This window comes from Cetorhinus maximus, unplaced genomic scaffold, assembly GCF_964194155.1.
Source record: "Cetorhinus maximus unplaced genomic scaffold, sCetMax3.hap1.1 HAP1_SCAFFOLD_152, whole genome shotgun sequence".
NCBI lineage: Eukaryota > Metazoa > Chordata > Chondrichthyes > Lamniformes > Cetorhinidae > Cetorhinus > Cetorhinus maximus.
Window position 1 is genome coordinate 394,347 of NW_027596142.1, and position 14,689 is coordinate 409,035.

Sequence of the window (14,689 nt, forward strand, 5' to 3'; positions counted from 1 at the left end):
AATAGTTAATACAGCCTAAAGAGCAAGGAAACATTATACACGATCAAGACAATGGGGACAGGGCTGGTCACCACTCTGCCACAACAGAGGCAGCTCATCGCCCCGCTGGAAGAGTGAAATCAAACGGAAGAAATGTAGAAACTCTTACTGATTAATTTATTCAAATCATCGAAAGCATCGAAGAATTAGAGAAAAGGGATATTTCAGGACATTCTTCAAATGCTCCCTGAACTTAGTCTGGGTCACGTCGTAAATCCCCGTGTTTGTGCAGCAGCTCAGGAGCTGCAGCATGAAGCCCAATTCCCGCACATAGTTATCCATCCATAAAGAATAAGCCCCCATATAAAACATTCGCCTCCATATAGAATACACCATTAACATCGCCCACAACAGAATGAAATTGGACGAGATAACAAACAGTAAAATGATTGATTTCTTCCGACTCTCCATCTCTGGGTCTCTGGGACTCTCCCCACTGCGGTGAGCCCGGACTCTCCTGCGTGCTCTGCTGATCATTAAAATGTGTCTGACGGTGAGAACATTGAGCAGCAGGATCAGGACAAATGGGACACAGGGGCTAAGAATTTGATTGAGGACCTCGATGATTATCCAGAACGGATTATCCTGAACTTCGAATGTTACCAAACAAAACCAGCGTTTGTTCATCCGCATAAACAAATCTGATAGCATAAAATACCAGAAAATATTCTTTTAGAAGCTCAGCACAGTCACTGTTCCTAGAATCACAGCCGCCATTTTCTCAGTGCAATATTTACTTTTTAGCTTCTGGCAACAAATTCCCACAAAACGATCAAATGTGAAAGTGACGGTGAACCAGACAGCACAGTCAGTGGCTGCATAAAGCAGGACGGCATGGATATTACACACACGCTTGGCCCACAGAAAATTAAAATATTCCCAATAAACAACTGGAATGTGCCTCAATATCAGGTCCACAATAATGACCAGTAGATTCGCTGCTGCCATGGATACCAAGTAGCGAATAACACAGTTGGAGAGACCACAATTCCGCTGAGTTAAGATCACAATTGTCACTACGTTCACTGCAAGGAACAGAGAAGACAGTGGAATTATGCATCAAGCTTAAAGGGGAAAATAAATCAGCATGGCTGAAGGTGCTGAATTTATACATGATATTGTTGTATCCAGTGAATTATTGAAATTACTGTACATGCAACAATAAATTGAAATGTCTGTGATTATGGTGGAAAACAGCAGATGTTCAAAAGGAATACATATGATACTGATATTTCTAAACAAGTTGTTAATCATTAAACTGTCGCCCCTGCTCACTTGAACTAGTTTAGACAAATTTGCAACCTTGAAACAACTCTAAATTTGGTGAAGAAGATTAATGCAGTTAAACATGTTTTATTCAATTAATAGCCATGTACAGTGAAATTACCAGGGACGCCAATAATAGCATGGATGGGATCCTAATCCGCCTAAGTAACGTGGAGCGCCCAATAGACCCGACGTTTCAATGACATCAAAGTATAATGCGTAGAAAGTTGATAAATCGCAGCCGATAAACTTCTGCTCATAGTTGTAACATTCCAATCTATTGTTCTCAGATTCTGATCCATTCTTGTGACATTCCAATCTATTGTTCTCAGATTCTTATCTAATGTTATAAAATTCCGATCTATTATTCTCAGATTCTGATCCATTGTTTGAAATTTATAATCTATTGTTCTCAGATTCTGATCCATTTTTGGAACATTCCAATCTATTGCTCTCAGATTGAGATATAACCTCCCCCTCTCTCGGAACTGCATGTCACTGTAAGTGAGAGAGCTGCAGCTTCCGCTGTCACTATGAACTAACACATTGAGGAGACTCCCTTATTAACAGCAGCCGGAAGGATCCATGGAGACAGGCATTCATTCCAGCCACTGAACAAACAATCCAATTGCTATTGCAAACCACTACATTTGTACATTTGCCTGGTCAAGCTGGGGTGTATGAGTGTTTTGTAGGGGCAGAATAGTGTAAAGAGAGGATGGAGAAGTAGAAAGTTTGGGAAATAACTGAGTTGTTCAATAAAAAAAGATGGGGTGGACACAAGCAATTCATTAAATATGGTAGGGCACACCGTTAGGAGTATTAAAGTAACAATATATTTTTATTGAGAAATGGAACAAGAGTTTACAAAAGTAAGACAATCAGACAAAAAATGTGTAACTCTATAAGCCTTGGTGAAGCCTCAGCTGAAGTATCGTGTCTAATTCTGTGGAACCCATTTCAGGAAGGATGTCAGAGCCTTGGAGAGGGTGCAGAGGAATTGGAACAGGGAGAAGGGGCTTGAATTAGGTGGAGAGAGTTCAGGGGAGGTTTAATGGAGAAAGTTAAATTCATGATGGGCTTTAATAGAGTAAATAACGAGGAGCTGGTGATCCTGGAATCCGTGTCAGGAACGAGAAGAATGAGTTCAAAAGTGATTGACAGGGAAGCAGGGATGGGTTGAATAGTTGTTGGCGCAAAGAAGCCTGCAATGTCCAGCCTGAAAGTCTGGCGGAGACAGAGAGACACAAGACATTCAAAGTAGAATTGGATGTTTACAGACAGTGGGAAATGGGACAACCATTTGAGGGGAGGAGAGAACGATTGATTATATAGGCCTTGAAAAATGTGGTAAGAGATACGATGGGCCAAATGATCTTTTTCTCAACTCTATGATTTAATGACTGTGTTTCAACAGAGTATATTGGGTCCGTATATAATGTTTACAGTTGTTATTGAACAGATTCATTGAGAGACAGGTTGATCATATTTGTATGTTCATGGATGCCAGAGTGGATAAGAAAACACTCAGGAAGTAATGATTGCCCTGAAACTAATAAAGATCCTGAAACTAATACAGACCCTGAAACTAATACATGGCCTGGAATTAATACAGACCCTGAAACTAATACATGGCCTGGAATTAATACAGACCCTGAAACTAATACATGGCCTGGAATTAATACAGACCCTGAAACTAATACATGGCCTGGAATTAATACAGACCCTGAAACTAATAAATGGCCTGGAATTAATACAGACCCTGAAACTAATACATGACCTGGAATTAATACTGACCATTTAACTAATGCATGTCGTGTAATTAATACAGACCCTTTAACTAATACATGTGGTGGAATTAATACAGACCCTGAAACTAATGCAGAACCTGAAATTAATACAGACCCTGAAACTAATGAGTTCCCTGACATTAATACAGACCCTTAAACTAATGTATGTCATGGAATTAATACAGACACTGAAACTAATACAGACCTGAAATTAATACAGACCCTGAAACTAATACAGACCGAACACTAATACAGGGCTTGGAATTAATAGAGACTCTGAAAGAAATGCAGACCTGCAATGAATAACATAGTTCCAGAATGGAATTCAGGCATTGAAACTAATGGAGCCCCTGAGACTACGATTGACCATCAAACTAATTTTTGGCCCTGATCATTAGTGAGCGCCTGAAACTATTACTGAGCCAAAAATAAATATGGCCCCTGAAATTACAATTGCACGAGGAAAAATACAGACTTCTAAATTTATTCAATCACTGAAACTAACAAAATTCCTGAAATCCAATATTAAACACTGAAACCCACACGGGCAGTGAAACGAATAAATATTCATAGAGGCCATTAAAGTAATACAGACACGATGGGCATGATGCCTCTTCCGCCGATGTATGATTCTTTGGGTGTGTGCTACCAGAGGCCACCGGAGGCCTGAGGCCTAACAGAAGCCGGGGGCCCTTAGGTCTTGGTTAAGGTTGTGCTGAACAGTTTCTTTGTGCCAGAGGCTGATCTTCCTTGTGCGGTAATAAATCAAGAGCAGAAACAAATACACCCAGCAACACCTGGATCCCCTCAAACTGATCAAAACCATAAAACAAACAGAGGCCCCGAATCTAATAGAGACCCTGAAAATAATGCAACATTGAAACCGTTAAAGATCTCGATAATGATCCAGGCCGTGAATCGAATGCAGACCCTATGAGTGTTACAGGTCCTGAAACTATCACTGGCCATGAAGTTAACAGGATACCCCAGTCCTTACCCAGTGTCAGCATGGAGCAATCCCGTGTCACGTACAATGTAGAGCTGTGCTCGGTCATTGCTCACCCACCATTGAATTCCACAGGGTATGTGCAATGCAGATATTCCTCAACATTCCATCAACCGTGTAATCTATTTTCCACCCAGTGTCAGCTTTGAGCCGAAAAGGTGCAGGTACAATACAATACAAAACAACATGTGTGTCCTTACATTATGCACAACCTTCAGTTTGAGCACATCCATGGCACATCGAATGCAGAGCTATATTTTCGTCAGAATATTTTTTTGGCAACATTGCACACTCAGCTCCACATTCAAGAACTCCAAAATCAGGTAAATCAAGAGCTCCTTCAAAATCACTTTGACAATCTGTCCTCACTATGCACTAAATAGTAGACAGCATATGAAGCTCCAACTACCTTACTCTGGCAATGCATTCCCACTTCATGCCGAGTGTCAGCATCCATCACTCACAGGACAGTTACAATACAATGCTACAACTAAACACGATGGCCCAGTATCACACATTATCCGCAGTTTCAGCACCAAATATTCCAGGGAAAAGTACAAATTTGAGCCCCCAGGCAGAATGAAGGAGCAGGTTGTCTCCTAGTTGGTGAAGCAGTTAAAGAATAAGATAGGCGTGCATCCAAATGACCGACACGTTCTCACTTTCAAAAGCTTGGGCACGTGAAAGCTAGTTCAGGAACACCACTCTCTGCTTTCTATCTCTTACCAATGCCATATTCACACTGTCACAGCTGTTTCAATTCACCAGTTACTGTTTCCTAACAAATCCATCAACTGTCACCTGATCAAACTTTGTCCTTATAGTTCACAAAAAACACACTATCATCATCTTCCCTCTCTGGTACTTCATCCAAAAACTCAAACAAGTTTCCCAGACGTATTTTTTTCATTAACATGTCTCTTCTGGCTGTTATATATACAGCCATGGTTTCTAATCCACAATCTAGGGGAAATTCATAACCCAATACTGAGCCATATACACAAAATAGCAGAACACATACTTCAAACAGCTCAGCAAACTGACTGTTCCCAGAAACACAGATGCAGTTTTTGTGGTGCAATATTTTGCTCTCAACTTACTGCAACAAATAGCAACAAATCGATCGAATGTAACAGTGACAGTGATCCAGACAGAACAGTCTGTGACTGCGTAAAGCAGAACAACATGGATATTACACGCAGGAATAAAAAAAACAGGTACATAAACTCGATATTATAACGAATTGGAAGATGCCTCCGTATCAGATCTATGATAACGACCAGTAGATCTGCCCCTTGCATGGCCTCAAGGTAGTAAGTGACACATTTCGAGGGACCACACTTTCCCCGAAAAATGATCACTATTATCAGTACGTTATCTGTGAGGAAGGGAGACAAACAGATGCATTAATCTTCAGGCTGGGTCGAGTTACCAGTTTAACAGAATATGGTTGAATTTTGTAAATGCACTGCTGTACCCAGTTCTGTCTGCAAATGCTTCTGCTCATGACACCACTATCATCTGCAGAAAGGTGTTGATTTTAAATAATGTAAACCTGTCAATGTTTGTTAATATCCGCGATGGGGTAATCCATCTGCACAAGTCGCACCTCAAAATGAGTTAAGAACTTGGAAAAGCTACATCAATATTGCAGGAACCCAAACAGCGGAAGAAATAAGACAATGTCCCGGTCAGATTAAAGCTCTGCATTTCTGCAACATTTAATGTTGGTTCCATTAAAAAAATAATAAACAGACTGGAGGAAGAGGCTCTGCAAACACCCACATCCTCAATGATCTGGGCACACAGCAGGTCAGCACAAAAGACTCTGCTGCAAGATTTGCAACCATCTTCGGCCAAAATGTCCGAGTGGATGATCCATCCCGACTTCCACCTCAATTCCTCTGAATCGCAGATGCTAGACTGAAGCCACTCGATTCACCTCGGTAATATCAAGGTACGTGTGATGTCTCTGGGCACAGCAAAGGCCCTAGGGGCTGATTGCATCACAGCCAGAGCATTGAGGACCTGTGCCTCAAAATTTTACCGCAGCTCCAGCCAAGCTGCTGTAGGACAACTACATGACAGGCACCTTCTGGGAGAAGTGGGTAATTGGCTTGTTATGTCCTGTACACACGCACACAGACAATGAGGGGAAAAGCGGGATCGATCTCAATCATCAACAATGTGATGGAAGGTTTGACAGGCAGTGAAAGCAGGCGCCACTTACACAGTCTAACCTGTGCACCGAGGATCACTCTGTGTTCAGTTAAGGCCACTGGTTGGCAACCCTCAGTACAGCCATGGACCTAACAGGGGAAAATGCTCAATTCAAGATATAGGATTGTGGTGATTGCCCTTGACTCAAGTCCTCGTTTGACCCTCTGTTGGCCAGCAGTCCGGTGAAAGGAAAGTGCTTTAGATTATTTGAGGCTAAGTAGATGAGCTCCAAAAGACCCTCCGGGTAGTGTCCTACTCCCAGCCATCTTCAACAGCTGCAGCAATGAATTTCCCTCCATCATAAGGACAGGCGTCGAGTTGTTCACTGATCATTATAATTTGCACTACACTATTCGTCACTTCTGGAAAACTGAAGCGGAATGTCTCCACACAGAACACCGCACAGGCAACATTCAGGCTGATGCTGATTAGCGGCAACAATATTGGCAGCACACAAGGAGCAGGCAACGCCTATTTGCAGCACAGGAGGATAAAATAATGCTGAGTGCAGAGACTTAAAGAGTTGTAAGACTAATGCAGCAATTGATAGCTGCTTGAATAATTAGTGAATAAAGCGTCTTACCAGGAACAACAGGAACAGTGAAGAGAGGAGACACTCAATGACAGGAACACGAATAAAATAATACCTGCCTGACAGAAACAATGCTGGGTGCCGAGACTTTCCAGGAACTGCAAGAGCAGCGATCAATGGATAGTAAATTTCTACAAGCTCATAGAGGAACATTTCAATCCTCAGATCCAGTGAATAACCCGAGTGCATTGTGGGCCTCTCTGTGGAGCTCCTGGTCTGTGTTAGAGCCGGTGCTGATGTTCACACTGATTGTGTGCAATGATACTTAGGAATGTTTTTTTTTTCCCATTAATATCACTGGGAACCCTGCTGGTGGCAGAGTGAGTGTGTATCCAGGGGGACTGATGCTAATTACCTGAGCAAAGGGATTAGTTTAACCCTGGTCAACACTCCCTTATTATTTTCCACACCTAACAATTTATGTTTAACTGGGTGTGAAAATAATATCTCCAAATCTCAGAACACAATTCCCAATATTGAAAGACAGTGATGGGGTGTATGACAGATGTGTCCTTCACTGGCAGAGACACTTACAGATGCAGAGAGACAATAAAATATTAATAAGGTGACAGAGCACCTCAGACACAAAAAGCTCACTCAGCGCCCAGAATCTGAATCAGCCCCAATAAACTGACCGATCATTTCTAAGCTCATCCATCACCAGTAAGTTGATCCTTCAGCTGCCAGGCTGGCGGAGCAATGATAAACTCACCCCACTGCTGTGAGATGGCGGCTCAGTGTCTATAACATTTACCGTCCTCATTAAACTGGTGCAGCCTATAGGAGCTGAACCAGCCGGAATGGAGTGAATCAGATTCACCGTGAATCCATATGATATGTAATAGTGGATGAGGCGTTTGACCATATCCAGCGAATTCTACTGCTTAGGCTGCAATCGCGAATCCGCCCATCTTCCTCATCTCAATCTAACTTCTCATTCCCCTCCCGACACACACTTTCTGTATTGTCAGGGGTCGGGGGAGCAAAGGATGTGGCCCAGGTTGGGTTGGTGATGGGATTAATCGGGTTGGATATAGGCTGAGGGTCTAAGGCTACTGTGTGGGTAGAAGCAGAAAGGCCGAGTAGAGGGTAAGGGGTGACGCCGAGGGTCGTGGGAATCAAGGTGAGACGCACGGTCGAGGGAGCAGTAGTCACACTGGGTCAGAAGAACCAAGGCCAGATTGAAGGTCACAGGTTATGTGAGGGTTACGGAAGAGGCTGGGTCAGGGTTGGAAAGAGGGTCGGGTTTAGGCAAAGGGTCAGAGTTCTGAATTAATGTCATTGTTTAGGCGGAGGGTCAAGGTTTCGGCAGAGGGTGAGGTGTTAGACAGATGGTCAGGGGTTGTGCCGATGGCCAGGGGATAGGCGGGGGGTCGGGGGTCAGGCAGAGGGTTAGGGGGAATCATGGATGACATTGACTCAATGGACAGAGGTCCAATCGGGTCAAGTGAACAGAGGGGGAGACTTGAAGTTCACAGGTTATATGAGAGTCAGGGGATAAGCGGTCAGTCTGGATTAGGAAGGTTGTTATAGGTCAGATTGTTTGATTTGAACGGGGTGGGGTGGTTATTGGTCAGGTTGCTTGGTTTGAATGGGTTGGGGTGGTTATTGGTGATGTATTTTGATTTGAACCTGGTGGGATGGTTATGGGTCAGGTTTTTTGATGTGAATGTTGTGGGGTGGTTATAGGTCAGGTTATTTGGCTTGAATGTGGTGTGTGGTCATGGGTCAGATTGTTTGATGTGAATGGTTTGGGGTGATTATTGTTCAGGTTGTTTGATGTGAATGCCGTGGGGTGTTCATGGGTCACATTTTTTACATTGAATGTGGTGGGCTGGTTATGGGTTAGATTTTTTCGATTTGAATTTGCTGGGGTGGTTATCGGTGAGATTGTTTGATTTGATTCCGATGGGGCGGTTATGGGTCAGTTTGTTTGAACTGAATCCGATGGGGTGGTTATGGGTCAGTTTGTTCCAATTGAATCAGATGGGGTGGTTATCGGCATGTTTCTTTGATTTGAAAGGTATGGGGTGGCTATGGGTCAGGTTGTTTGATTTGAAAGGCAGGGGTGGTTATGGGCCAGATTGTTGCATTTGAATGGGGTAGGGCGGTTATTGGCCATGTGGTTTGACTTGAATAGGTTGGAGTGGTTATGGGTCAGTTTGTTTGATTTGAAAGGGATGGGATGGTTTTGGGTCAGATTGGTTTATTTTAATGGCGTCGAGTGGTTTTGGGTCAGTTTGTTCGAATTGAAATGGGTGGGCTGGTTATGGGTCAGGTTGTTTGATATGAATTGGGTGGGGTGGTTATGGGTCAGTTTGTTTGATTTGAATGGGGTGGGCTGGTTATGGGTCACGTTGTTTGATTTGATTGGGGCGGTGTGGTTATGGGTCAGTTTGTTTGATTTGAATAGGATGGGCTGGTTATGGGTCAGGTTGTTAGATTTGATTGGGGTGGTGTGGTTATGGGTCAGTTTGTTTGATTTGAATGGGGTGGGGTGGTTATGCGACAGATTGTTTGACCTGAATAGGGTGTGGTGGTTATGGGTCAGGTTGTTTAAATTGAATTGGGTTGGGAGGTTATGCGTTAGGATGATTGATTTAACGGGGGCGGGGTAATTATTGATCAGGTTGTTGGAATTGAATGGGGTGGGGTGGTTTTGTGTCTGATTGTTTAATTTTAATCTTTTGGGGTGGTTAGATTTTTTTGATTTGAATGGGCTGAGGTGGTTATAGGTCAATTTGATTGATTTTAATGGGATGGGGTCGTTGTGTTCAGGTAGTTTGATTTGAATGGCGTAGGGTGGTTATGGGTAGCGTTGTTTGATTTGAATGGATTGGGGTGGTTATGGGTAAGGTTGTTTGATTTGAATGGGATGGGGTTTTTAAGGGTCAGTTTGCATGATGTGAATGTTTTTGGGGTTGTTAAGTGTCAAATCGTTTGATTTGAATGCCGTGGGCTGGAAGTGGGGCAAGATGTTTGATTTGAATGTGGTGTGGTGGTTATGGGTCAGATTGTTACATTTGAACGGGTTTGGTTGGTTAAGGGTCAGGTTGTTTGATTTGAATGGGGTGGGGTGGTTATGACTCAGATTTTTTGACTTGAATGGGGTGGGATGGTTTTCGGTCAGTTTGTTTAATTTGAAATGGGTGGTGTGATTATACGTCAGGTTGTTTGATTTAAGTGGGTGGGGGTAGTTATGGATCAGAGTGTTTGATATTAATGTGGTGGTGTTGTCATGGGTCAGGCTGTTTCATCTGAGCGGGATGGGGTGGATATGGGTCAGGTTCTTTGATTTGAATGTGCTGTGATGATTATGGGTCAGGTTGTTTGATTTGAATGAGTTGGGGTGTTATGGGTCAGAGTGCTCAGGATGCGTAAATAAATACATTTTGAATAAGACAGGGCATGTTTACAGAGCGCTTAATAACACACACAATATCTTGGGCTTTATTAATAGGGACGGTTAATAGAAGAGTATCGAGGTCTTGCTGAACTTGAATAAGACACTAGTTAGGTCTCATCTGCGGTATTGCATCAAGTTCGGAGCGCCATATTTGAGGAAGAATGTGAAGGCGAGAGTACAGAGGATAGTCACCAGATTCATTCCAGGGTCAAAGATCTGTATGTATGAGGATAGAGTGGAAAAGTTAGTGCTCTTTCCCTTGGATAAAAGAAGTATGTGAGGAGACTTTCTAATGGTATTCAAGATTCTGAGGGGAATGAAGAGGGTAAATATTGAGAGAGTGCTTTCACTCAAGAGATCATCCAGAACGAGAGGGAAGAGATTCAAAATCAATTGTTAATGGAAGTTAAAGTGACATGAGGATATTTTTTTCTCTTTCATGCAGATGGTGGTTAGAATCTGGCACGAGGTATTGGAGACGTTGCTCGAGGCGTCTTCGACCAAGATATTCAAAGGGCATTTGGATTGTTACTTTAAAAGAATAATGCACAAGGTTATAGGAATGAGGCAGGGGAGCAGGACTAGGTAGAATGCTCCTTCAAAGAGGCAGTTCAGATTCCGTGGGCCGAACGGCCTCCTTCGGCACTGTAAAGTTACTGTCCTTCTGCGATTTTGTTCATTCTATGAAAGGGATACAGCAGCACATTCTTCAACTGCTCTCTGAACCTGGTCTGGATGAGGGTGTAAATAGCAGCGTTTGTACAACAACTGAGGAGCTGCAGCATGAAGCCCAAATCCATCACAAATTCATTTATATATGCAGAATACCCCAAAAACAACATACGGCTCGTTATAGAATAAACCATTATCATTGACCACAGCAGGATGAAATTGACCGAGATAACAAACAGTAAGATGATGGATTTCCTTCGACTCTCCATCTCTGGGTCTCTGGGACTCTCCCCACTGCTGTGAGCCCGGAGTCTCCTGCGGGCTGTGCTGGTCACTAAAATGTGACTGACGGTGAAGACATTGAGCAGCAGAATCAGGATGAATGGAATACATGGGTTTAGAATGTAATGGATGAATTCGATTGTTATCCAGAACCGAGAGAATACGATCGCCCACTGAAAATCACAAAACCAGGGGGAATTCAACAGTCCATACCCACCTAATAACATAAAATACCAGAAGACGTTCTTGAAACAGCTGTTCACAGTCACTGTTCCCAGAACCACAGCCGCCGTTTTCTCGCTGCAATATTTCCTTTTCAGACTCGAGCAACAAATGGCCACAAATCGATCAAAGGTGAAAGGGACGGTGAACCAAGACAGAACAGTCGGTGGCTGCATACAGCAGGACAGCGTGGATATTACACACAGGGATTAACTTCAGGAGGCGAAACTGATCAGGCAACACAATCGGAATTTGTCTCAATATCAGGTCAAGGTACATGACCAGTAGATCCGCCACAGCCATGGCCACCAGGTAATGAATAACAGGTTTGGAGAGGCTGCATTTTTTGAATTTCAGGATAACTATTGTGACTAAGTTCACTGTAAGGAACGGCAATAAACAATTAAATTGTACATCACTCTGGGGGAAAAATATCACATTAACTGAGAAATTGTTGAGATGTGTTACTGCATCCTGCAATGTCTTGAGGTAAATGGACCTGAAAGAACAAATGGAAAGTTCTGTGATACAGGGGAAGGAAGCAGAGATGAAACAACAAATGCTGGGGTTCAAGGCGGAGAAGAGGCAGGATTGACAGGGAGCCAGCAATGAGGTTATCGGCGAATCTGGGGGATAATGGGAGACTGAGGGTTGATTGAGAACTGGGGCTTACAGGGATGAGCTAGCGCTGACTTATGTGTTTCGGACAGTTTACTAACATATTGTAATCTCTCTTTAGTCCCATTTCTCTACTGACTTCAACAGAGCGTATTTCTCAGACTGTTTAATGCCTCCAGTGCTTTACATGTTAAGGAAAACCACAAAACCGTATTTCTTTTAACTTTAAAAATCAAATGAAATTTTAATTATTTATTCATTGCCCAAATCAAAACGCGAAAGGGAGCAAAACTCAATTCCCAAACACACAGAAAGGAATGTAAGAAAATATTAATTCTGTTAAATGGCATGAACTAAATTATTCGAATAGTAGAACAGAAACAGGTCCCTTATTTTCCATCCTTCAGATGCTGGTTGAAACGCTTTCGACCTGATGGGTTCTCTCGTAGTTTGTTGAAGACAAATGGAGCTTAGAAATTAAAACAGAATTACCTGGAAAAACTCAGCAAGTCTGGCAGCATCGGCGGAGAAGAAATCAGTCTTAAAAAAACGTTTCGAGCCCTCATGGCCCTTCGGCAGAACTGAAGCATAGTTTCAACAAGGGAGAGATATAAATTGGTTTAAGGTGGGTGGGGGGGGAAGAGACACATTGAGGGTGTGGTGTGAGCAGATAATCAAAAGATGTCAGAGACAAAAGGGTCAAAGAGGTGTTGAAGGTGGTGGTCTTTGTCTGGTCTTTGACTGATTTCTTCTCCGCCGATGCTGCCAGACTTGCTGAGTTTTTCCAGGTAATTCTGTTTTTATTTTGTTTTGGATTTCCAGCATCCGCAGTAGCTTTTAGCTTTTTGTTTTTATATTTTGGAGCTTAGAAATTTCCGGCTTTCACTCTAAATTGTGTTTCTGCCACTTTACTGAAGAAATGTAATATCAGGTGAAACATATTAGCCTATTTTAGCAGCTGAGGTGATTCTAAACAGGCTGTTTAAATTTGCCATCAGGGCCTTACTCCTTTCTTCAATTAACTGACTGCCGGTATTGCAAAATACATGGCATTTATACAACATACATTAGTAATTTTCAGGTTTTTTTTATCTTTCACGGGAAATAGGCTTTGCTGACTGGGCCAGAATTTAATACCCATCCCTAGTTGCTCTTGAGAAGGTAGTGGTGAGCTTCCTTCTTGAACCTCTGCAGTCCATGTAGTGTTGATACACCCAAGATGCTTTTGGGAATGGAGTTCCAGGATTTTGACATGTCAAGTGTGTTTTTCCCGCTTGTTTGTTCCCGCACCACATGCTGCATATCCCGTTCAGACTTGACCAGCTCGGTCAGTGGTGGTGCTAACGAGACAATGTGGACATTGAACTCATTCACCCAGAGTGAATTATCTGCCGTTGCCAACTCTATGCTTCCTCCAAGTAGTGCTCAACTTGGAGGAGCTCTGCTTATCAGCTAAGGGAGGGCGGTAGGTGATAATTAGTAGGAGGGGAACACGCTTCCGACTGTGAACCTGTGTGCAGCCACCTCTGGCTGGTCTGTCCTGTTGGTGTTGCTTGACTAGCCTGTGACACACCTCAACCAATTTAGGCACCAGCCCGCAGATGTTACTAAGGAGGACTTTGCAGGGTGGGCAAGGCTGAATTTTCTGTTGTTTCCGGCGCCGAGCTCAAGGCCGGGTGGCCCTTTCAGTTTAATTCCTTTGTTGAGAATGTTTAGCCGTGTATACAACTGAATGGCTTGCTTGGCCATTTCAGAGGACAATTAAGCGTCAACCACATTGCTGTGGGCTTGGAGTCACATCCAGGCCAGGCCAGGAAAGGACGACACGTTTCCTTCCCTGATGAACATTAGTGAACCAGATGGGTATTTTTAAAAACAATCAACCAAGTTTTCATGATTAACATTCGACTTTTAATTCCAGCTTTTTATTCAATTAAATTTCCACCATTTGCTGGCGCAGGATTCGAACTCCAGTTGCTAGTGAATTTTGCGGGCTCACTGGGTCATTAGCGCTGGGACAATAATGCTACATCATCTCTCGGCAGCTTCATTTTCAGAAGCGCTGAATTTTAATCACCTCTTTAACTTAATATTTTTTTTTTTAAAATACACATTGTTTTGAAGAATGTATGTGTACTGTGTGAGTGAATGTGTGCTTGGGTGTTTCTGTGTGTATTTCTGTCTGTCGATGAGTATGTGTTCCTGCCAATGTGTGTTTATGTCTCATCTTCCACTGCAGAACAGATTATAACCACCCAACCTCTCAGACCTGCAGTGGAAGCTCAAACTGCTGCCACCATGGCTGTGGATCTCAATGTTCAAGGGGACATCAAAAATCTGTCAGCTGTCAAGCACAGGGTGCTCCTGCATGTCACCAGGGTTTCGGAGGGTCCGCCCGATAGAATGTCAGTGACTCCCTGGAGAACAAACCTGCTGTCCTCTCTCAGGATGCAAGCATTTGTTCTCCCTTCTCTGCAGCTCCATCAGCACCTTGCACTTACCCATATGGCAGCCTGGGCAGCTGCTGCACATGGCGAGGCGGAGCAGTCCGAATCTCAGCCCTCAAACTCAGAGTT